This window comes from Toxorhynchites rutilus, chromosome 2, assembly GCF_029784135.1.
Source record: "Toxorhynchites rutilus septentrionalis strain SRP chromosome 2, ASM2978413v1, whole genome shotgun sequence".
NCBI lineage: Eukaryota > Metazoa > Arthropoda > Insecta > Diptera > Culicidae > Toxorhynchites > Toxorhynchites rutilus.
Genome location: NC_073745.1, coordinates 113973004 through 113997916, shown reverse-complemented (window position 1 = coordinate 113997916; position 24913 = coordinate 113973004). Strand labels below are relative to the sequence as shown.

Below are 24913 nucleotides of genomic sequence, written 5' to 3'. Positions count from 1 at the left end.
AATGTGACCAAAACCCTTGAAATGATCACCAATGAGCTAGTTTTGACAAACCATGAAATTCGATATGTCGAATGATGTGAATTGGTTCTAATCATAAAATAGTCACTTCCCTCGGAAACCTGATCCGGAACATATCCGGTTTACGTCAATACGGTCATATAGGTTTGGATTAATCACGAAAAAGTTTTTTTCAAAAATTATATAGTTCGATACTCCGAATGACGGGTTTTGTGTTGTTTTAGGTTCTGGAATCTATGGCCCCTAACAATAACACCAAACTCGTTGCATTCAACTCGGTTCATCCGTTTCTTAGTCAACTGAGCCGCAACATGGGTTGACTAGTCAAGCAAAAAAGTTCTATTTCATGGTGCTTTTTTTGTAAAATTGATTTTTATCGCTTGTTTTAATAATAATTGTAACTATCTGATTACTATTTCAATTCGAAAAGAATCAACTGAGTGTGAATTAATATGTTTTGCGCCTATGAATATCGTTTTGATTTTTTGAAAATATGTTTCTTTACAATGCTTAAAAATGGCTGTTCAGAAGAAGATAAATTATTATGCAATCTAATAAGTTCGATGTAAAACCCAGCGAAAAAACCTACAGTTGATTATTAATCGTGTCATATAAAAAAAAAATTTCATTAAATAACACCTTAAAAAATTTCAGTTTGTTTTCATTAGTACGTTTGATCAATTTCAATTTTGCCCCGGATGACAGTACCAGTTATATGCTATACCAATGCATTGTGATTTACGAAATCGGTCTAGGCGGTTATCTCAGTGTGATTTTCGAAATTCTTTTTAGATACCTTCAAACTCCTTCAGGAAGATGGGAGCAGAGCCAGTGGATAGCGATGACTACATTGTGACGTTTAGTTTTGAGTCAAACACAAAAGAAAAATCAATCAGAATTTGTAAGTGTAAAACATTTGTGAAGCTTACTAATTATATTTTGTGTCTGCCTGGTAGTACCGGACCAGTTGAAAGATTTGTTTTACAATGAACATTATGTGGGCAACGCGACTCCATATTGGACAAAAATTCGATGTGGAATGAGACAATTTCTATGATTGAATTTGTAAAAATCTTGATTTGATTCGCAAAGTTTCTTCCCCATCTGGATATGAACGAATAAAATTCATTGTAGAGAACAAAGTAGGTAAATCTAAGAATTTTCAATGTGTTTTTTTTTTGCTTACGTGCCTCGTTTTTATTCCCGAACTATTTGGTTAGCCTATGCATTAAGCGTATCACTGGTGCAGCGGACCTTCTTTACCGCGCACCTCGTGGGACTTCTATGAATAATCCAAATAATTAACATTTTTCGGGTTCCGACAGCCTCTCTCTGTCGGAAAAAAATTGTAAGAGGTTGTATCTAGGATACGACCGTATTTTCAGCGTAGAACTACGAAAATATATTATTCAATCCGCTTGTTTACCACTTCGGATATGGTTGTAGAATGCATCGAAATTTTTAAAATGACATTTTAGTTATTTAATTATTTTTACTGCTTCAGTAGTAAAAAATTTCATTTGAAATTTGTACAATTTAAAACTGCCTTCGGGCCTGGTAAAGTGATAGAGAATAATATGAATAATATGGCTATCGCTACCAGACGTCGACTCTGTGTGTTCATTCCATCGTGATAGAAATCCCAATGTCGTCAACGCGAATTAGCTTATCGCACCGTCTGTGCTGCAGGTCCGTACTGAGAACCAACAGCCTGACAACTTCATTTCAACTAGCACATCGTCACTCAATAATGTGTCTTTCGCTTCTCAGAACAGAACCAGAACCATGCAGGCTAAAAATATATCTATTCTCTCTTCACGCTCAATATGAAAAATATCTCGTCTCTTTCGTACATATTCCTTTCATTTCACGTTGATTCCTTTCATTCTGCAAACAAAAGCGACGTTTGAAATCGTCACTTGGAAATTAATTTGAAGCATCCATGTATTCTGGCAGTTTGTATAGAAATGAAAGTTTCCTAGCTGCATTCGAAACTTATTCACTGAAACTAATGGAAACGGTGTAGTGAGGGTTGTGTAGTATGCCTGCAGGAGTAATTATTTACCGGCGCTAGTTGTAAGCGTGAACTTAGTGATGAAACGGATAGTTATTTGGTCAGATACTGGATACCGGTCAGCTGCGAGTCCGGATAGCCGAGTATTCGACAGCCCGATGTTTATGTTTGTGCTTGTTTGTGTGCGCGCATGTATAGGTGTGTTTGTGCGTGCACGTGTATTTGTGTATGTTCGCGCGTTTTTTGGGTGTTTGTGTGCATGTGTGCGCGTATGTTTTTTTTTTGCTTGCATGCAGGTGTCCGCTTTTTTGTGCGCGGGCATGTGTAGGCGTGTTTGCGCGCATTTGTGCGTGTTTGTGTGCGCGTGTGCACGTGCGTTTGCGCGTGTTTTTTTTTCTTGCTTGCGTGCAGGTGTGCGCGTTTTTTTGTGCGTGGGTATGTGTGGGTGTGTGTGTGCGCACGTGTACACGTATTTGTGCGTATTTGTGTGCGTGTGTGCACGTTTTTTCCGTGCGTGTGCACGTTTGTGCGCGTGTATGTGCATGTGTGTGTGCGCTCGTGTTTTTGTGCACATGTTTGTGCATGTTTGCGCGTGTGTGCGCGTGTTTGTGCACGCATTTGGTATGTGCGTGCGCGTGCTTCCGGCGTTGTGTATGCGTTTGTGCGTGCGCTCGCAATTCTGCGTGGGCACGCTGAAAGCGCAGACCTAGTCGAAAATCGCGTAATTTCGAGCAAATCGTGTAAAAAAATCGCGTAATTTCAAGCAATTCGCTTAAAAAATCGCGTGATTTTGCGCGAATAGCGTATAAAATATCACGCAAAAGAACGCATAAAAAAGAATCCAGTGTACTTGCAAATAACATGCTTCTTCGTAACATGGAATACATGTTTGATAGAGGAAATATAATAAAATGAAGACAACTCAAATCGGACTATTCCTTTCACCCTTAGATAGGGTAGAAATCATAGAAATATTTCTTGCCCCCTAAAACTCTAGAAAGGAATAGTCCGATCTGTGCCGTCTTTCTGTAACAAACATGTATTCCGAATAACGAAGAAACATGTTATTTACAAGTGATTGAAGAATTTTGAATACGGTCTGCGACGATCCATTTTGGTAAAATAAAACTTACGCTTGAAAGCAGCAAGCATCCTGTAACATGCGAAATGAAAATAAATATAACCCATTCAAGCAGTTTTAATCGTCAGTGAAAGCTTCTGCTTTTATACTTGTAAGAGAACGAAAGAGGAAAGGAACGAAACTAAAGAATCAATGTTTCAGTATGCGTGGAGAATATTTCGTTTCCACTTCACCCCGATACACTGAAATTAATCCACCGAAAATGACTGTAGTGGAAGTGAGAGCTATATGAATAAAATTCAATCACATTTATTAGCTTCGAAAATAACTAGCCCTGCTGAGAACCAGCTGTCTGACAATGGGCCTGATCACGAACGTCACTTCACGATGAAAACGAGATAAAATGCATATGGCTTTTCATACAAATCATTCCGTTTTCACCGTGAAGTGACGTTCGTGATCAGTGTTTATTTATACTTATTTAATAACAAATCATCTGACGACATGGTCTACATGATAAAATGTTACAATATAAATATATCATGTATTTGTCAGCTCGTGCCGGTACGTGTCTGATAAAACAGTATTTGTTCTCTGTGTACAATATGCTTCATAGCAAACCCTTGTTCTAATCAACAACTATCAGCTTTTGAACAGAATATTTGCACTGAGCTGCGAAATATTTCCTATCAATTGATAAAAATATCTCATTGCTCGAACCCTTCATTTGACTTGTGTATCACGTATATGTCAGCATCATTGGGTTCTTCTACAACAAATCATTGATGAAGAGAATCATCGAAAGCTATCAGAGCTTTTCGTTTATTTGGTTCCGTCCTCACATTACTATTGAACTGCGCTGCCAACTCGCACCAGACTTTCTCCTTCCCACTCAGAACATTTATACTTCTATAAAGGGCAAACACGAAATTATTGCGACACCGAAAATGTCATGCCAATTTTCTTATAATGTTTAGAATCAAACCAAAATTTTAGGGTAGTTTTATACATATATTTACTTCAAAAATCAAAAGAAAAGTTAATCGATGGAGCCTTGAGTGTAAAATTGAACGCATTTTCGCTTGATGCCCTCCAATCAAAGTCTTTACAGTGTCATCCGTTAACAGTTTCTCAGTTTTTTTTCCATTTTCTGGCATGATGCCAAATCTGGCCAAAATAGCGGAGCTTCGTCGTGCTGCTGCAAGAACGGCAAAATGCGCTTCTCGAGGCATTCAGATTTGTAGATCTCGCCATTTACTGTGCCCTTTGTCACGAAAGGCTCACTCCTCAGTCCGCAAGAGCAGATGGCCTGCCAAACGAGATATTTGGAGGCGAACTCGACATTTTCTTCTTCTTAAATTTGCGTTTACATCGAATTTGCTCTTGCCGGTGAAGAACTCCAACACCGGAATTTGCTTAAAATCGGCTTTTATATACGTTTCGTCGTCCATCACACAGCAGCCATATTTTGTTAGCATCTTCTCGTAGAGCTTCCGTGCCCGAGTTTTAGCCGTCGATTGTTGCCGCTCATCGCGGTTTGGGAAGTTCTGTACCTTGTATGTATGTAGTCCAGCTCTCTTCTTTGCATTCTGGACGTAGCTCTGCGACATACCGATCTTTTTAGCCAAATCACGGACGTTGGGGTTTGCTTTAATCACCCGCTTCACCTTTCCCTCCGTCTTTTTGTTCTCCGGTCCCGGTTTTCTTCCAACTTCTTTATCGTGGTCCAACGTCAACCGCTCCTGGAACCGCTTCAACACTCTGGAGACGGTTGAATGGTGAATGTTCAACATTTTTCCCAACTACCGGTGCGACAGGTCAGGAAATTCTAGGTGTTTGGAAAGAATTTGTTCTCTCGACTCGCGTTGGTTCACCTCCATTTTCGTTGAATCGAAAAACACGACCTCGAGTTTGACAGCATGTAGACAATACACATCAATGAGAAAGTGTGCAAAATTTGGTTGATTTTTACCCAATGGTAAAAAAGTTATGCCCTGTTGAATGTGTCGCAATAATTTCGTGTTCGCCCTTTATTCCGCTTGAGAACAGAACACGCAACAGCAAGGTTTTCCTACTGAGATTTGAAAGCATACTTCCATAAAAGATACGTTGTATTTAAATAAATACAACGTAAGGTTCGATCCATTCTATTCCATATTTGGCTTTAAACTTCTTCAGTTCATTCGCCTCTAGCCCTGAGAAGGGCCCTTGTAGAAAGAAACTCTACTCCATATTCCTCCTTCACCTGTCTTAAGAAAGACAATCCGTTCACGCTCGATGCTTGCCGGTTGCTGCGATGACCACCAAACGAGAAGTGATTTGGTTTCGGATGGCTTATTTATGCCAAATAAGTTGAAAACGGGCAGGAACGAGTGTATTAGTTGCTCATTTTTGAAGGTACGTGAAGGTTTCATTAATTTGAACTGTTTAGGGATTAGGAAATTGTAATGTATAGCATGTCTTAGAGAGTTTCCGATTCATTTGGTATGTAAATACTCAGAGTTCGTTCGCTGTGAAAATAGTTATTAACGTTAACTTTATTTCATAAAAACATGATCTGTTTTCTGATTTGGCACTCTCCTGAAAAACGTAGTTCTACATCAAAAAATCAACGACTGGGTCATTTTCAGGAGAGATTATCGGGAAATGAATTAGACGTAATTGTATACCATACTATAAATAATCTGTTGTTTCGCATGGAAACGCTAAAGTGAAGAGGAGCTTTTTGATTACTTTTCATCTTGAACATTTGAACATCTGGAAATAGACTAGACAGCTACTGGAAAATCAGGGAATAGCAGGAAATTTTTTTCCGGTTTTTGAGTCAACACCCTGATATTGCTCAAATGTTTTGGCTCCATCGCTAAAGACTTCGTATCTATTGTTGATTCAATAGTTGATTCTCGACTTCAGAACAATTAGAAAAACCAGGGTGTTTTACAATCACTACGTATCATACCGTGAAAGCCGCGTACAAAACCGCTTAAAAGAAAACCGCGTGAATTTCAATATCCGGGTAAACAAAAACCGCGTAAAATCTAAGACCAGCGTAAAAATAAACCGCGTAGATTTCTTTGAAAAATCATAACTTAAAAATAAAAAAAACACCTCTCTGGTATCGAGATATGTTATGTAAAAAATTCTCAGATTTCAAAAAAAAAAAAAAATAAAAAAAATATAGCGCCTTTGGTCCCGAGACCGTGAAAACTATAAAAACAAAAAACAAATACAATCAATAATAACGAAACCAAAATTCAAATTTTGTGCAACTCAGGTATTTTTTCAAAAAAGATCAGCTAATTGGCTTTAATTTGATATGTCGATCATCTAGTTCAAAAGTTTTAAAAAGTCATCTTTTGAAAAAAATGGAAAAATTGTTTTTTTCGGACCACCTCAAAAATGGAAATGGTCACCCTAACAAAAAAAACAGGTCTAATGGTTTGCGACGAAGAACAAAATCTCCACTTTCCACGAAAATCTGAGAACCGCTATATCGGTTTGGCATGGAATGTCTATATATATAGATAGGGGAAGTGGGGGCATAGTGGTCACCCTAAGGAATATGCCCATATTCAGCGTTCACATACCACATCCCGTTTTTCGAAGAATATTATATTTCAAATCATTGTTGTCCAAGATAGCAAACGGCTTTTAAGGGGGTATTCTAGTGTAGAGACACGATTTCCGGACGATTTTTACGAGTTCCTTAAAAATGAAACAAAGAGTTTTTTTTACGATCCATTATATCATTGTTTGTTCATCTATATTTTTACAATAAAACAAAAACTGAACGGAGAAAAAATATTCATAACTAGAATAGTTACAAGCTGATGAAGTGAGGATGTTCAAAATAAAAGTTGTGCCATGGCGTACACGACTCCAGCACTTCTGGTTATCCTAAACTACAAAATCGAACATATTCTGAATCAGTAAAGGTGCCGTTATCGCATGAACCTTGGACGAGTCAAAAACACCTTTTTTGATAGAATGGTGGCCGTTTGAAAAACGAAATGCGGTTTAAAGCGTTTTTTCTAACGTTTCCTGATTTTTTTTAAAATAGTAAAATTTAAAAAATGTTATTTTTTAGAGGTTCATGCGATAGAGAGATGCATACAGATTGTATTCATATAAATTCGACATGAATCGGTTCAGTAGAATTTGATATATCGTGTGCGCCAGTTTGAAAAAACTAGTTTCGAGAAAAACGCCTTCGAAGTTTATTGTTATGGCCCTACCAGGTTAGATACCGTTTCACTAAAATTACTCTAACTCAGTAAATAATGGGATGTCCGATAAGTCCTTTGTATATTCTTGAATGCCTAAACTACAGAAATATGAAGGAAAATAATTTTGATTTTTTATTCATATTTTTAGACTAGAATACTGTCTTAATATAAAAATTCAAAATAGTACATTTTCCATAATAAAAAAATGGTGAAAAATCGAACTTTTTTTTTTTGCTTGGAAATAAAGTGGTCACATAGTGGGGCCAAAGTGGTCACTCGCATATATCAAGCTAAATGGGATAGATTTATGCGTTTTTTTCGTCCAAATTTGTTCAAATCATATTTGATATAGGTACATCTATGAAATAAGCTTGGTCTATCCACCTAGAGTCTCAATTTCAATTTCCCCATGCATACAAAAACGTAGTAAGAAACACATTACGTTCCGCATAATGATGCTTGGTTTAGTTGGAATGGCATATTTTTCCAGGGTCAAAGCCCCAAAAAGAACTTCTTCAAGAGCAAAATGTGATCAGCTTCAGTAAACACAACATTGTGAGTCGTTATTTGCCTATGACTACTTTGCCTCCAAACATTAAAGTAATTTCTATGCTAATTAATCGCTGAGATTGAACAAAATATCTGTTCACCTCTCTTAGAATAGCTGAATAGTTATCCAAACTAATGATTTGTCCAACATATCAGATTGAATAAATTAAATTTCACCATGCGCACAGAACTACGGGCCAATAGCTATCGAGAGAACAATTTCTGTTCTTATTTATATTTTGACATCTTGACAGCTCTACTGAAGTACAGGGTGACTCAAAAGTCATTAAATTCTTCAAACATAAGGTGACTATCAATACGGTTTCAATAGTCAATAGTTATACTACCAAACAAGCTGGTGACCACTTTACCCCCACTACCCCTACTACCGTTCTACGCATAGTTTAAGATTAGGCATAAAAATATCGTTTTATAAAGAAAAGTGAAAAATCGTCGGAAAAACACAAAAAAAACTATTGTTCGTTGCCAGCTTTCCAGAAAAAAAACATCAAGTTCAATTGCCCCATGTTGATATTCTAGGCATAACTGTCCCTCCATGTATTTTTTGTAGATCCATGATCCATGAAAATGAATTTAATGTCATGTTTCCAGCAGGGCTAATGCACTCATTTCTGGTTTGAAAGAACGAACTAATTCTGAAACAAATAAAAGAGTGTACACTAGAGAAACGTGATCTTCGATCTTCGTGAAAAAACTTGATTAAAAATGTTGATTCCCACGAAAAATTACCCTATGCAAAATATGAACTCAATTGGACTTCATTTACTATTGTCGCAGATCTCAAAATTTAAGTTTTCTGGATAACGAAAAAACCGCTCAAGGGGGGGTGGAGAGGTGTAAAGGAAATCGGGGTTTTTGAAAAACAAAATGATGATGCCAAACGTCGAGATTTACTGTTATCTTTGAAAATTGGAGATGGTCATTTTCATTTGGCACTCTAATGTACACCTTGTTAGCGAATGCCTAATAACAATGACTAAATGTCATTCTGCAAAGATGTTGCAGATCACTCACTTCGTTCACTACCATATACTCACTATCTACTACTACAATATTACTACCATATACTACATTCCGATGCTACTTGCTATGGCACCAATTGTGTTTATTTTGTTTTTTTGACGTAGAACTGAAAGGGTTCCAAATCAGCAAACAGGTTTTTATGAAATAAAGTTAACGTTAATAACTATCTTCACTGTGAGCGAATTCCCATGATTTGCATAACAATCGAATCTGAAATTCTCTAAGATTTGTTTGATAAGCTATACATTACAATTCGCTAATCTCTAAACGGTTTAAATTCATGAAAACTAGAAGAACTTCCTTTTGACGTAGGACTACGTCTATCCGGAAGATATAGGGGGTGAAATGGAAATCTAGGCACTGAACAAGTAGGAAAAAATGCAAGATTTGGATCGCTTATAACTCGAGCATTTCTCAATAGATCGCAAAGGATTTTGCATCAATTGATAGGAAATATATCTACGCATCTATCATAACGAATAACATTTCATTTTTCTTGAGATAAATAATTGAATAATTGTGAAATATCAAGCATTGTCCAAATGCACTATGTGCCCATTTTTGATTGGTCCATTTTGTGCTCCTCAAATCTTACCGACCAAAACGGGCAACCAGAGCAGCAGCGAAATAGAATGAAGCACGATTGGAAAGGAAAAAGAAAAAAAAAATGAAGGAAGCATTGGTCGCAGTCTCACACATGCGTAATTCTCGAGCCAGCCAGTCAGCCTAAAAATCCCCGCTCCGCTGCCGTAACGATCATTCTCATTCAAACCGTACACTACATCAGTTCGCATCACAACACATCAACAAACCAACCCAAGCAGCCATTTCTGGACATGGCAAAGGAGGAAAAGTGAAGGGAAAGGCAAAATCCCGCTCGAACCGTGTTTAGTTTCGGCCGCCGAAGTGATCGAGTTAGCTGGCAAAGCTGCTCGCGACGATAAAAAAAACTGCATTCGGATCAGAACACATTCGGAGTACATCAAGACAACAGGCAGTTGCAGCGAGTGGCGAGTGGCAAACGCAATCGCAAAACGGCAGCTGGTAGCAGAAGAAAAAAGTTTGTTCTTTTTACAATCTGCTTTGGTGGCAAATCCAGAACAAGGCGGCATCGAGGGCGTTCGAAATGGTTTTCTTCAAAACCACGAGTACAAAGTTTTCTTAATTGGAACCATTCCATAAAACAAGGCGCTTATCAGGGCCATTAAACCTTTCAAAAAAGAGTTTACGAAATACAGTTCAATGCTTTCTAAAATAATATCCAAAATAATAATAAAACACAAATAAATTTTCATAATTTGTTTGCCAGGATCTGATGAGTATGTGAATTTGGCAGTTGTTCTAAGCTTATTGATAGTTGGGGACTTTCCTGATTATTCAATTTTCACCAATTCTTAAATTGTTTCCAGATTGAAAGTACAGTAATTTACAATTAGTTCGACATTTAACTAATTGGACGGACATGTAATGCGACATATTTAGTTGAACATTTTTGTAAACATAGAGTTCGGGGTCCAAATTATGACTCCACATTGAAAGTCGACACTGTACCACTGTCATCGCAAATGTTCAATTACAGGTTAAAATCGCCTCCAATGCGACACTGAGTGGTGCTTCGGCACGTCGCATTGAATGTAATTTACTGTAAAATATGTCACAAGCTGGATGGGAAGAAATTTTTCAACTGTGAAAGCTGTGGCGAGTGGCAACAAATCGCTAAACAGGAAGGTTTAGCCGAACAAGATGGGGATATCGAGTGATAACAAAACAATAAACTCTTTAGATTGAAGATAATTTTGTGATCCTGAAAAGGACCCTTTTTAGTCTGCATGTGAATCCAACGAGCGAACAAATCGTAATGAATGCATTTTTTTGCCATCGCTGCCTTTTAACGCTCATTCGTTCGTCTCGTTGGACTCGCCCCTTTGGCTGAGTCTGCCGATTTGTCTCTATCCTGTGAGCGTGTACCGCTAAAGTACAAAACGCGCGGATCCACTGAAAAATATATCATTCTCTTTCAAACCGTAAATCAGTGTGGTTGTATGGCATCGTTTCACATCACATCGCATCAACAGATTGGTGCCGGAGCACCAGTATACCTAATAGCGGTTATAGAATTTCGGCCGGCGGAGTGCTCGAGTTGCCTTGCAAAGCTGCTCACGACAATAAGAAAACCCGCCTACAGAACAGAGCACATTCGGTTCGGAGGCAACAACTAGTTTCAGCGAGTGGCAAACGCAATCGCAAAACGGCAGCAGGTAGATGAAGGAAAAAGTTTGTTTATACTGCTTTGGTGGCAAAACCAGCCACCGTAAAACACCGCGCTTTTCAGGGCCATTAAACCATTCAAAGAAGAGTTATTAAAAGTTATTCACAATACCAATGCATTCTAAAGTGACATAATATGACATATAATATAGACTGATTTATTTTGTTTATGCTTGTTCTTGAACTTATTGGTGGTTGGGGTCTTTTAAATTGATCATTCAGTTTTCACAAACCCATGCTTGGTTTCCGAATTAAAAGTGGCTTCAAATTACAACACATTGTATGCAGGATGGCATTAACGAATTTTCTCGGTAGCAAGAACTGCTTTCTTTGGTTGATAACTGATGTTGAAAATTGACTGACGTTACATCTGCATTGTATAGAAAATTAACTAAGAGCAACATGATGAGCTATGTATTTCCTGCTGCTCTGTTCTTATTTTAAAGGACTTTAATCCGAAGGTCATCCGTCCCTGTATTTACTGTTGGTTTTTCAGAACGCTTCTAGCTCGTTTATTTCTCGACAGATCGTAGAGTTCGTCTCCAAAACCTCAGTTCTTTTTCATTTTTATTTACTTTGTTTGCGGAGACTACAAATCTTACAATTCATTCGTCTCCGAAACCACAGTTTAAGGTACGGTAATGTGCTCAATAGTGAAATATATGATAGTGAATGAGCTGATAACCACCTATTACAGCCATCATTTTGATTGTACGATATGTGCATACGCCGAAAAATGCCCGGCGTTGAACATTTAATAAGTACAAAGCATTCAGAAAAAAAAACAAGAATCAAGTTTGTAAAAAAAAACGCAAAAACACAACACCAAAGGTTCGAAATATATATTTAGCAAAAGCTGTCCCCTTTGTATAGTCCTACGTCACTCCGGTTATGTTCCCGACATTACCCACCCGTCTTTTTCCCATACATTTGTTCTGCCGATTTGTGTGCCAACCCAACCCGTATTTCGAATGTTTATAACTCGAACATTTCCTAACAGATCGGAAAGATGTTTGCATCAATTGATAGGAAATATTTCTACGCGTCTATCACAATTAATAAAATGTTATTTTTCATGAGATGAATAATTGAATAACTGTAAAATGTCAAGCGTTATCTAAACGCCCTAACGGTCAAGTTTTGACTGGCCCGATTTACGGTTTTCCCAACACAGATTTCTAAATCGATGGATCTGTGGAAATTCGCTTTGCAATTATGCATGATGATTATGATGATGATATTGAATTAGAGAGACTTTAAACTTTTCAGTTCATTCGTCTCTAGCCTTGAGAAAGGCCCTTGGAAAACTCTACTCTCCTCCTGCATTATACGTCCACCCTCGCTGCCTTGAAAAAGGCACTCGATCCCTCGTTGTTCAGCTCGTCCAGCAACGATGTTGTCCAGTCGGTGTCCACACAAAGAATGAAATATACATGCAAGTCGGAGGTATTTTTGTTGCCACCGAACTGTGTTTCCCTAACACGGACTTCAAAATTAATGTGCCTTGGGGAATCCGCTTTGCAAATACATGCAAGTGGGGGGTATGTTTTGGTGTTGTGCTGGTGTTGTGGCCATGTGCTCGCCTGTCGTTGTGCAGACCGGAATATGTTTCCCTAAAACGTACTTTTAAACTGAGAAGCCTGGGAAAATCGTTATTTCAGACACTAGAAGTGAATGATTTTTCGCGGTTCGAGAACTACGTAAACATGAAATGTGCAATAATTTCAGAGGGAAATGTAAAATACAATGATCGTTTGGCAATTCTTTCGTTTACATATTTTGATATTCCTAGACATCGTATCTAACGTAAAAGGACATTCATCAAATTTATTTGTAACGAAGAACATAATCTATTGCAAAAACTCCGATGCATTCTAAAATAATATTCGAAGTGGTAAACAAGTGGATTGCATAATATAATTGCGTAGTTCTACGTCGAAAATATGCGGTCGTGTCCTAGATACAACCCCTTACAACTTTTTTTATGCTAGTGAACTGCAGTTTTACGCATAGTTCTCACATGTTACTTTTTGGCAAACTTCACATTTCTTTATAAAACGATGTTTTTATGCATGATATTTCGGGGAAAAAACACAAAAAACTTATTGTTGTTCCCGGTATTTCAAAATACAATATCAAGTTCAATTGTCCCATGTTTATATTCCTGGCATAACTGTCCCTCCATGTATTTTTAAACCATAATCAAGCCTGACTGATTCAAGTGAGAGGAACTTTTCATATTTCATTAAACAATAGTTTACTGCTTATAAAAAAAATCCGGTATATTGCCAAACTGAAATGCTTAAAGCTTCTGATAGACAAATATATTAGAAAACTTTAATTGCGTTTTCTCAGCTGCTGATTTTGGAACATTGCACAACTTTGCGTAGAACGGCAGTATATACAGTGAAAAGAAATTGGAGACTGTGAATAATCGAGTCCGCCTTATATATTAAAAACGGAGAACGGAGTCAAAGATCGTAACACATAGCATTACCAATTTGTATGACTGTTTTTTTTATTGACAGTGAAAAGCACACACATAGATTTTTATAATGAATCTTAATTAAAAGAAAGGATTATAATATCACATGTTTATTAATAATTCAAATTTAAGGGAATGAAATCTAGATAATTCTGTTGAAGCATGTATAATACCATGCTTCAGCTTTGAAATTATTTTTTGTAAAAGGGTGCATATATAATCGGAGCTCATCCCAAAGAAAATTGTTTTGCCGTGAAATCAGCTACCGACTCAAAGAAGAGCGAATACGAGCGTCATATTTCCCCAATGCATTTGCCATTGTGATATGTAGAATCTTTGTTCTGAATAATTTATAGCAGCTGTATTTTCAAGGACAATGTCAATCGTAGGTTTCAATCTTCTCTACTGATTTAAATAATTGATTTCATATTTCTTTTCGTTTTTGGCACGTAAGGTATGGTATATTGCGCCATCACTCTTCGAAAGTTACCGATCCGATTTCTCAGCATACGTAAAGATACATTTGCTTATTTGTCACTAAAGTCTGCTTCATTTAATATTGGAACAAATTCTTTTGCTCATTGTGGCGCTCCTAGTGGACGGATTTGGAAACTTTTTTCACCCACGTGTCGGGAAATTCATTACCTTTCACCATGTATTTATGTCATAACACCAAACGATAGCATTTTGTAAACAACCGCCATGGAAGCCGAACGGAGAGATAAAATTGTGTAATCTTGAAAATCCATTGTTGTCGGCATCTAAGCTAGCTAAACAGCTTAAAATGCCCAGAAATACCGTATGGCGTGTTATCAAGCAGTACAAGGAAACATTGACGACGGCTCGGAAGCCGCATTCGAAGCGTCGGAGTGGAACTGTCGACCGGAAACTGCGTGGGAAAGTCATCAAGGCCGTCAAGAGGAATCCCAATCTTTCAGACCGCGATTTGGCCAATAAGTACCAGGCCGCTCACTGTACGGTGCGACGAATTCGTCTCCGGGAAGAAATAAGGTCATTCCGAGCCAGCAAACAGCCAAATCGGACGCTGAAGCAGAACAATGTGGCCAGAATCCGTGCTCGAAAGCTGTACGACCAAGTGCTGACCAAGTTCGACGGATGTATTCTGATGGACGATGAGACCTACGTGAAGGCGGACTTTGGGCAAATCCCAGGTCAAACATTTTATTTGGCGACGGCTCGGGGGGATGTACCTGCAAAATTTAAGTTCGTGTTTGCGGATAAATTCGCCCGCAAGTACATGATTTGGCAGGGGATATGCAGTTGTGGACAGAAAACCAAAGTCTTTCTCACTGACAAGACAATGATATCAGAAGTCTGCAAAAAAGAGTGCCTACAGAAACGGATTCTGCCGTTTATTCGTGCCCACGACCGTCCAGTAATGTTTTGGCTGGACCTCGCAAGCTGCCATTACAGCAAAACGGTTATGGAATGGTACGCAACGAACGGGGTCAGCGTAATACCGAAGGACCTCAACCCCCCCAAACTGCCCCCAGTTCCGGCCGATAGAGAAATACTGGGCAATCACGAAGCGGAGGCTTAAGGCAAAGGGAAAACTTGTTAGGAACATGACTCAAATGAAGAACTGGTGGAATCAAATCGCCAAAACGGTGGACGAAAAGGGTGTGCGCTGCCTAATGTGCCGTATTACGGGAAAAGTACGAGAATTTCTTCGAAACAGCAATGAATATTTTTTTAAATTTTTTTTATGAAAGAGTAAAGAAAATGCTACATTTGTATGAAAAACAAATTATGAATTCGTTAATAAATGACTGAACTACACGCAATTGTTTGTGTTCCAATATTAAATGAAGCAGACCTTAAATGGTGCCGATGATTATACATGGGACAACACTAATCCAACTATTTGGAAGGAACGCTGCCTGAAAGATGACATTTTAGATTACAATTTCTGAAAACAATTTTTGTTAACTCACCAGTAACGTGTAAAGTTACATTGATTTGAAAAAGAGTAAATTTTATAATGAAATACGCTGCCTAATGTTTTTCTTCTACAGAAAAAGGCAAACGCACAACGGAAACATGCGGAAAAAAGTGCAGTTCACGGCACGGATGCTGTAAGCGAACACCGGACACAACCACACCTGTTCTGTTTCGTAATGAAAATTTTAATGTCAAAACTTCGCTCTGGTCGGTCAGTCAATTCAGTCACTTCACTCAAAGTTATTGATATTTCTTCCCAAAAAATACACTCTTTTCAATTGCTTGCCATTCTTTCTGGGGCAGACATAAAAGATATTTGTTAACAGAATTTGAAATTTTCACAAATTGCACTCTATATAAAATGAGTTTCGAAGATATGTTATTTTTTGTATTTGAGTAAATTAAAATTTAAATCATGAATTTTTGGGTGTAACCCCATCAATAGCTTTGATCAGGATTAAGATATTGACAAGTTCTGCATCGCAAAATATTGGTATTGATAAGCTCTAGAAGTCGTACGAAGACAATTTTGATGTAGAATTTGAAATATAAAAGTTAGAAGAAAAAAACCGTTTTGTTCATGGTTACCCTAATGCAGTGTAGTTAAAAAACAACTTTGTGGCAGATATTTATTCTTTAGACAGAAAATGTCTTCGACAAAGTTGTTACATATGATAGAGCATTTCGTGTTATCAAAAATAGGGTGACCAAAACTGTCGATGAAATAAAAAATCTAACTCTCTTATCTTTATAGATATAGATAAACATAGTTCGACAATGTTGTAGCCCCAATTATTTTAAATAACCTTGTAGAACAAAACTTTTTTCTATCTTTTAATATAATCGATTTAGTGCTTTTTTCCTAAGTTGCAAGGGTGACCATGAAAAAGCGGTTTTTTTGCTCTAACTTTTATATTTCAAATTCTACATAAAAAGTGTCTTCATACGACTTTTAAAGCTTATCAAGACCAACATTTAGCGATGCAGAACTTGTTAATATCTAAATCCTACTCAAAGTTATTGATGGTTTTTTATCCAAAAACCCATGATTTTAATTTTAATTTACTCAAACACGAAAAATAACATAGCTTTCTAAATCACACATCATGTACAGTGAACTATGTTCTTTCAAATGCCATCAATAAACTTTGTTTATGTTTGCCTCAGAAAGAATGACAAGCAGTTGGAGAGAGAGTATTTTTTTGGGAAGAAATATCAATAACTTTGAGTGAAGTTGAGATATTGACGTGTACTGCATCGCAAAACGTTTGTATTAGTAAGCTCTTAAAGTCTTTCGAAGACAGTTTGTATGTAGAATTTGAAATATAAAAGTTAGAGTATAAAAACCGTTTTTTTATGGTGACCCTAACCCAAATTAGAAAAAAGGCGCTATATTGATTATTTCAAGAGATTGAAAAAAAAACTTTGTTCCGCAAAGATGTCTAAAAAAACTGGGCTACAACATTGTTGAACTATGTTTGCCTCTATTCATAAAGATAAGAAAGTTAGATTTTTTATATCATCGACAATTTTGGTCACCCTATTTTTGATAACATAAAAATGAACGCTCTATCATATGTTACAACTTTGTCGAAGTTAGTTTTTGTCTAGAGAGTAACCGTCGAGCTCTAAATGCTAATTTCCACTTAAATGCATCTCCTGGACCATTGTGCAATGTACTAAGAATCATCCATGTGAAAGTTTGGAATTATTTGAATAAGGCCGACCACGCAAATAAACTTGATGTTTAGATGCCACATGATTAATGCAAAATAACTTGATTAAGTGCAAGAATACCACGATTTCCATCCCTTTGCCTGTTTAATTATTTTCATAAGCGATCCATTTGAGTTATTTTTAGCCAAAGCATGTCAATTTGCACATAAAAAGAGTTAACATGCAGAACATAAAGCTCATATCTAACAGCTCCGGCTGTGATCTGCTCTGGCTCCAACGAATCTCATGCACTTCTGATCGAGCGTAAACATTGGAAAATTCTCTATGGTATGTGCTGTGAACTTTTCCCACCCTCCTGTTTGATCGTTCGTTTTCCATCGCATGCTCCATTGCATTCTGTCCCCTCCGCTGCATTCTCCGGATGTTGGGAGAAAAATTTAGGTTACTGGAGCGATTAGTATACTAAGTAGTGTAGCTACAATGTTTATTCCAGCCCAGCATGTATACATGTTGTCGCTGAAAGATTTGTGGTCTATCAGAATTTGTAAGCGTACCATCAGTCGTAAAACGATGCACCAATACGGCACTGTGAAATATTTTGACCGCGGTTTATTGATGTTCAATCAAGATTTTATGCTTCAAAACATTATTTATCATTACATACTGAGGAGAAATTTACACTTTCGAGTGTTCAATGGAAGGATAGTTCAGAAAATAACATTTAATTCGAAATTTCAAAAGCGCATCAAATGTGTGTGAATCTAAAACTAACCTGGTTCTTCGAATCGCAATCTCAACTCAAAATGCAAAATGTTATGACTGATTCATGCAATGATTTAATTCACCCAATTACCTGACACAACAAAAAATTGCATTCGCCCGAATAGGGACTTGAACCCTAGACCGTTGGATTAAAAGTCCAACGCTCTACCGACTGAGCTATCCGGGCTACACAATAGTTGTTTAAAGTCGCTCTTTACATTGTTTTTCCCGGTACATAAATCTTTGGAATGAATTTCGTTTATTTGTATATTGGGCCATTTGAAAAATGACACAGAATTCCAATAGAGGTTCAATTATTGACAATAACACTAACCGTCTCGCTTGCATGGGCAGCAGCCCATCGATGATATCCAATGAGTACTCATCTTATTCCTTTATTGCCATGAAATTTAGACACTTAGGGAAATTTGGACCCACTAAGCAAATCGTCTAATATTTCCAAACCAATACGGTCTTAATAAAAAAAGTCACATTGAATAATGAGCTATATGTGTAGTGGGGGTAAATTGGTCATGGGGGACAAAGTGGTCACCTGCTTGTATACATAAATGATCTGCGACGAGTTTTACGATACTGTGACATTAATTTGTTCGCGGATGATACTGTCCTGTTCATCGTAGCTAAGGATATAAAAGAAACCGCGGAACACATAGACGAAGATTTGCATTCTCTGGCTCAGTGGCTTAAATTTAAACAATTAAAGTTAAATGTTGGCAAAACAAAATACATGCTCATTTCTCCAGTATTGACGTAAATTTTGAAATAGATGGTGAGACATTAGAACGCGTGAAAGAAATCAAATACTTAGGAGTTATTATTGATGACACGTTAACTTTCAAGTCTCACATCAATAATGTCATCAAAAAGATTGCCAAGAAGTACGGCGTTTTGTGTCGTTTGAAGAAAGAGTTGACAATAAACAGTAAAATTAAATTGTATAAATCATTGATTTCACCGCACATAGATTTTTGCTCGTCGATCCTCTTCCTTGCAAATAATACACAATTAACGAGATTGCAGCGTTTACAAAATAAAGTAATGCGTCTGATTTTAAGATGTAGTAGATATACTTCCTCCAGTTTGATGTTGGACGCGCTACAGTGGCTATCTGTGAAGCAGAGAATTTATTACATGACAATGGTGTTCATCTTCAAAATTTTGAACGATATGCTGCCTCGATATTTGTGTGATCGAATTGAAAGAGGAAGTGATGTTCATAGATACAATACAAGAAACGCGAATGATGCAAGAACACCCAACTTTATGTTTAGTAGGTCGCAGAACTCGTTGTTATATAAAGGTATAAATTTCTTCAATTCGATGCCCAGAGAAATTAAACGTGCGGCAACAATGGCAGAGTTCAAGAAAATGTGTATTTCACACGTAAAATCTGTTTTGTAAACAGGTTTTATAATTTTTTTTTCCTAAATCATTCATTTATGTTTTCAATTGATAAAAATTAATAAAATTTATTTACAGGTTAAACTACCATGTTCGTACTGATGATGATGATTTTTTTTGTTTTGTTTATGTATATTGTAAAAAAAAGTAATAAGCGTTGTCTACGAGAGTTTGAGCCTCGCGCGTGTTTGATCGGCCTGGACTATGTTAATGGAACACTGGCAGAACACTGATATATAATGAAATTTTTATGTGGGTCTGAAGTGGAAACTGGAATGGGGATAGCTCATTCAGAATTGTCGTAAACTATCTTATCATAAGATGGTTATATCGAGTATTTCTGAATGTGGCAGATCTCTATCATGTTCTAAATAGACACTTTTAGATATTGGGTTCGATTCCCAATCTGTCAAGGATCTTCCCGGGTTGGAAATTTTCTTGACATGCCTTAAAAAAACTTTGGGTCTGAAGTTGGGATTATCATTATTATTATTATATAGAGTTATGGCACTTCTCAGCATTGAGCTGGAATATTCACCTACCCCCGGGCTTCTTAAATGCCAAAGGGGGATTAGGCTCTGTGGTATCTTTTTTTTTTTTTTCTTTTTTTCTCTTTATAATAGTGTCTGCACAATCATCGTGTTCTAATTATGGTGATTCAGGAACCGTCGCACTATGTTACACGTTCCAAGAATCACCGCTTTCTGCATAACCGCAAGCTGCTCTGTTACTTGCAGCTCCTCCAATGACTGCGTGAGAGAGTGTGGAACTAAACCAGTAGCAGAGATCACTACTGGTATAATACGGATGCCTTTCAAATGCCACATTTGTTTTAGTTCTTCTGCCAAGTCGTGATACTTGGTTATCTTGGCAGCAAACGTAGATTGTAGATTGTGGTCTAACGGTACTGCAATGTCTATTATCAGCACTTCTTTCTTATTTTTATCGTAGACCACAATATCAGGGCGATTAGCTAGTATTCGGACATCCGTAATAATCTCGCGATCCCAGTACAACTTGTAGCAGCTATTTTCCAAAACCGGATCCGGAATATACTTGTAGTAGGGTACCAACTGATTTACCAAGTTGCGTTTTGATGCTAGCTGTTGATGAACAATCTTGGCAACCGAGTTGTGACGATTGAGATAAGCTGATTCGGCTAGCGCTCCACAGCCGGCTATGACGTGTTCTATCGTCTCTCCTACTTTATTGCACTTTCTGCAACAGTCAACAACGTTTTCGTGCAAGATGTACTTCCGGTAGTTTTTGGTCGCTATTATCCGGTCCTGGATGGCTACCATAAACCCTTCTGTTTCAGAAAAGAGTTCACCTCGCACCAGCCACGTGTTCGATAATACTTTGTCGATATGCGCTTGCTCTAAACGATGGGGGTGTGTCCCATGAAGTTCCTTTTGCTTCCATGATGTTGTTTTTTCTTCTATGGTCTGCAAATTGCAGCTAAGTTCGTACTGCTCCTGCGCCAGATGCAGGGCACTGAATCCACGGTCCGCTTCACAGACAGCGCGATAGATATCGTGACGGGTCTGACTTTCCACGAAGTAACTCCGCAACTGCTGGATCTGGGAACTGCAAAGCGCTCTAATGTCAGTGACACCTCTTCCTCCTTCAACACGTGGCAAGGTGAATCTTTCTATGGACGACTTTGGATGGTGCATACGGTGCTTTGTGAACGTCACTCTCATTGCTCTTTCTATTGTTTCTAAATCGGTTTTCGTCCACTTCAGCACCCCGAAACTGTACGTGAGTAAAGGAACGGCAAACGTATTGACGGCTTTGATTTTTTTTCCGCCGCAGAGGTTTGTTTTCAAAACCTGGTTGATTCTGATCAAGAATTGTTCCTGGAGTTCCTTCTTGATTTTTGTGTGACAAATCCCTTTCAATTGCAGAAATCCCAGGTACTTATAGGATTCGCCTTCCACCAAATCTTGAATCACTTCACTCTCGTTAATGCGGAATCCTTCAGTCTCCACCAATCGTCCACGGTGGAGCTGTACTGCCTTACACTTTTCGATTCCGAGTTCCATCCGCACATCGGAACTAAAGTCGCTAACACACTGTAGAAGACTATGTAGCGCTTCTGTTGATTCCGCAAACAGTTTCAAGTCGTCCATATAGAAGGTATGGTTTATTGTCGTTGTTCTGTTGATATGGTAGCCATGGCTGCTTCGGTTGAGTGCTCTGCTCAAGGGGTTCATCGCAAGGCAAAACCACAAAGGACTGAATGTGTCACCTTGGAATATTCCCCTGCGAATATTGAGAGTTCTGGATCTCAACATAGTTGTTCCGTCGGTGATACTAAGCGAGGTGCTCCAGTTTACCATTGCGTGTTCCATAAACCTGATGACGCCATCATGTATCTTGTACATTTTTAGTACCTTTATCAGGTACGTATGCGGTACTGAGTCGTATGCTTTTTTATAGTCAATGTACGCCATACTCAGGTTCCTTCTGTTTCGGCTTGCTTGTCCGACGATGACTGCATCGATAACGACTTGATCTTTGCAGCCCCGCGTGTTCTGTTTACAGCCTTTCTGTTCTTCTGTTAATATTTCGTTAATATCGCAATGGTTTTGTACCTTTTTATTAATCACCGACGTAAGTAGCTTGTACAGGCTCGTTAGACATGTTATTGGCCTGTACTTCGCCGCATTCGCTGTGTCTTGATCCTTTGGCATCAGATGAGTAATTCCCCTGGTCACGAACTCCGGTGTTGTTTGGGGATTTTCTAATACCTTATTGAAGCACTCTGCCATTCGCCCATGAGTTGAAGAAAACTTTTTGTACCAGAAATTGTGCACGAAATCTGGTCCTGGCGCAGCCCAATTCCTGGAATATCGAATGGCTTCGTTGATATCATGGGCGGTTACCATAACGGCAGGCATTGCTTCAAGTCCGTTTCCATATTCCTCTTCTTCTGCCAGCCACATCCTGTTACTTCGGTGTTGAATAGGGTTCTCCCATAAGCCTGACCAAAACTGGGTAACTTCGTCAATCTCAGGAAGACCACCATCGTAATTATTGCGTTTCTTTTTGATGCGGCTGTAGAACTCCCTTTCGTTCATACTGAACATACGATTATCCGCATGCCTTCTCGTACATTCCGTATAACGTCTTAACCTTTTTGATAGAGCACTCAACCGTTGTACATGGGTGTCGAGGATCTCAATGATGCGGTTTTCATTAAGATCAGAGAGCTCTGCCGGCTTCACAATTTCAGCAACTCCACGAATCAGCTTTCGCGATCGACTTCCCCTCTTGTACTGCGTTAGTCGACCGATTTTTACTCGGAGCGTTTGGATACGACCTTCCAGGCGTCTCATCCAAGCAGGTTTCGGTTTTTTGGAGAGTACGCGGTTCTGTCTATCGTCTTGGTGAAAGGTGCGCATTCCTAACGTCCGTACAACAGCTACAGTTCCACAATAAACGATAAATTGCAGCTCCTCTAGATTCTCTACCACTTCCAGGTACACAGGTAGTACTTCCTGGTCGAGTACTTGGACGGCACTCGTTAGTCGGTGGGAATACTGCAACTTCGGAATCTTGTGTCGGGTTAAGGGGTCCGTTCCGTAAAACTGGGTCACTGCTGCATCCATGTGGAAAGCCAATTCGTTCTTTAATTGACCTCGTTGTTGATCCTCTGCCGGCTCTTGTCCTCTAGGCTCATCCACTGGATCCGGTGGTGGTGCAATAGATTCGCGCCTTTCACTAGCGAACGATGCACTCAGCCTAGCAGAGCTCCTTCTCGACATATCGCTCGATCTTCCACTCTCTCTACGCAGTTCTCGTTGGAAGTGCAACTTGATGGCCTCTATTTCAGCCGGGGACAGCATGTTGTGTGACAAAATCGCTCGTCTCCGTGTGTAGAGCTTATTCCGATCTAGTTGGCCGGCAAATCGTGGGAACTGCTCGTTGAACATTTCCAGCATTCTTGGTCTGCCGGACATGTCCGTCTCCAATCTTGTGCAGACATAATAGCAACGAATCACGAATTCATTCATCTCTCTCGTCCACATGATTCGTTGCCGTTGGCGGCCTGTCAATGTGATCGCAGGCGATCGCATTACTATAATTCTCCGATTTCTCAATTGCATTATTGGTAGTTTTCCTTTTCCCGGGAAAACACGGGTTGGCACAGGTTGCTTCTTAGAGTCCTCAACCTGCCTGAAGGACGGTATCTCAGCCGTTCCTAACCTGGAATACAGACGCTGTTGTGGGCCGCTCCTAACATGGAGAACAGACGCTACACTAGTCCCCCTTCCCTGTTTGCATACGACCCAAGGTCCCACCGGGGTTGGTTACCCGATCTTTCCAAGGGTTGCTCGCATCTCAGCTAGTACCTCGTGAAGGTAGGGATCGGAGTTCCTGGGCAGAGGCTGAAGGTCGCAATGGGAACTACGAGACACGTGCACCAGGCTTAACTAACCTTAAATTATTATTATTATTATTATTATTATTATTGGATTATAGGCTGTAAGCCCGTTACCCTTCTTAAAATTAACATGAAAACATAAAATTTAAAACACATTTACATTTAGTTGGTTTCTAAAAAATAATCTTAATTTCCTTCGAATCTCATCCGTTGTCATACTCACGGAAACCACATCTTGTAGCACGTTAAACTCACGCATGAATCTAGTTGTCGGTTCGTGCTGTGTGTAGTTCCTGTGTCTTAGGGGTGGATTAAACACCCTCCGGCGACGAAGTGCAATGGGGCTGCTATTAAAGCAGATCCGGTCGTAGAGACACGGACTTCTGATCCGTCCGCTCAGTACATTGCAAAAGAATGTAATATCCGCGATCTTATGTCTGCTGCTGACAGTATCCAGGTCTACCAAACAGCAGAGATCTTCATATGCTGGCAGGTGTTCTCCTCTCCATCCTAGATTTCTCAGCGCAAACTTCAGGAACCTTTTCTGGACATTCTCAAGTCTTTGGATGTGCAAATCATATTGCGGTCGCCACACCACACTCGCAAAGTCGAGTTTGGACCGTACAAGAGTGGTGTAAATTTTAAGAATAGCATACGGATCGGAGAATTCTTGCCCGAAGCGACGAGTGAGTGCAAATAATTTTAGTGCTTCTTTTACTATTCGTTCTATGTGACAGTTAAAAGAAAGGGATCGATCCATCGTCACACCTAAATCGCGAACATTCTCTACATGTTGTAGGTTCGAACATCCTAGCCTATAGTTGAATGTTATCGGCTGAACTCTCCTTGTGTAGATCATGACGGAGCATTTGTTGGGGTTCACACTCAATCCGTTGCTCTCGACGAACCTTCCAAAATTGTGCAAATCCTGCTGAAGTAGATGGCAGTCATAGATGTCTTTCACGGGAAGAAATATTTTCACGTCATCAGCGTATATGAGGACATTTGCGTTAGT

The 24913-nt window shown here is 38.8% G+C and overlaps 1 non-coding gene across 1 annotated transcript; it reads right to left on the bottom strand.

Annotated features, from left to right (window-relative positions):
• Positions 1-18200: 18200 nt before the first annotated feature.
• Trnak-uuu (transfer RNA lysine (anticodon UUU)) lies at positions 18201-18273 on the bottom strand. The gene has a single exon. It is a non-coding gene; the product is annotated as a tRNA-Lys (tRNA).
• Between the last annotated feature and the right edge of the window lie 6640 nt (positions 18274-24913).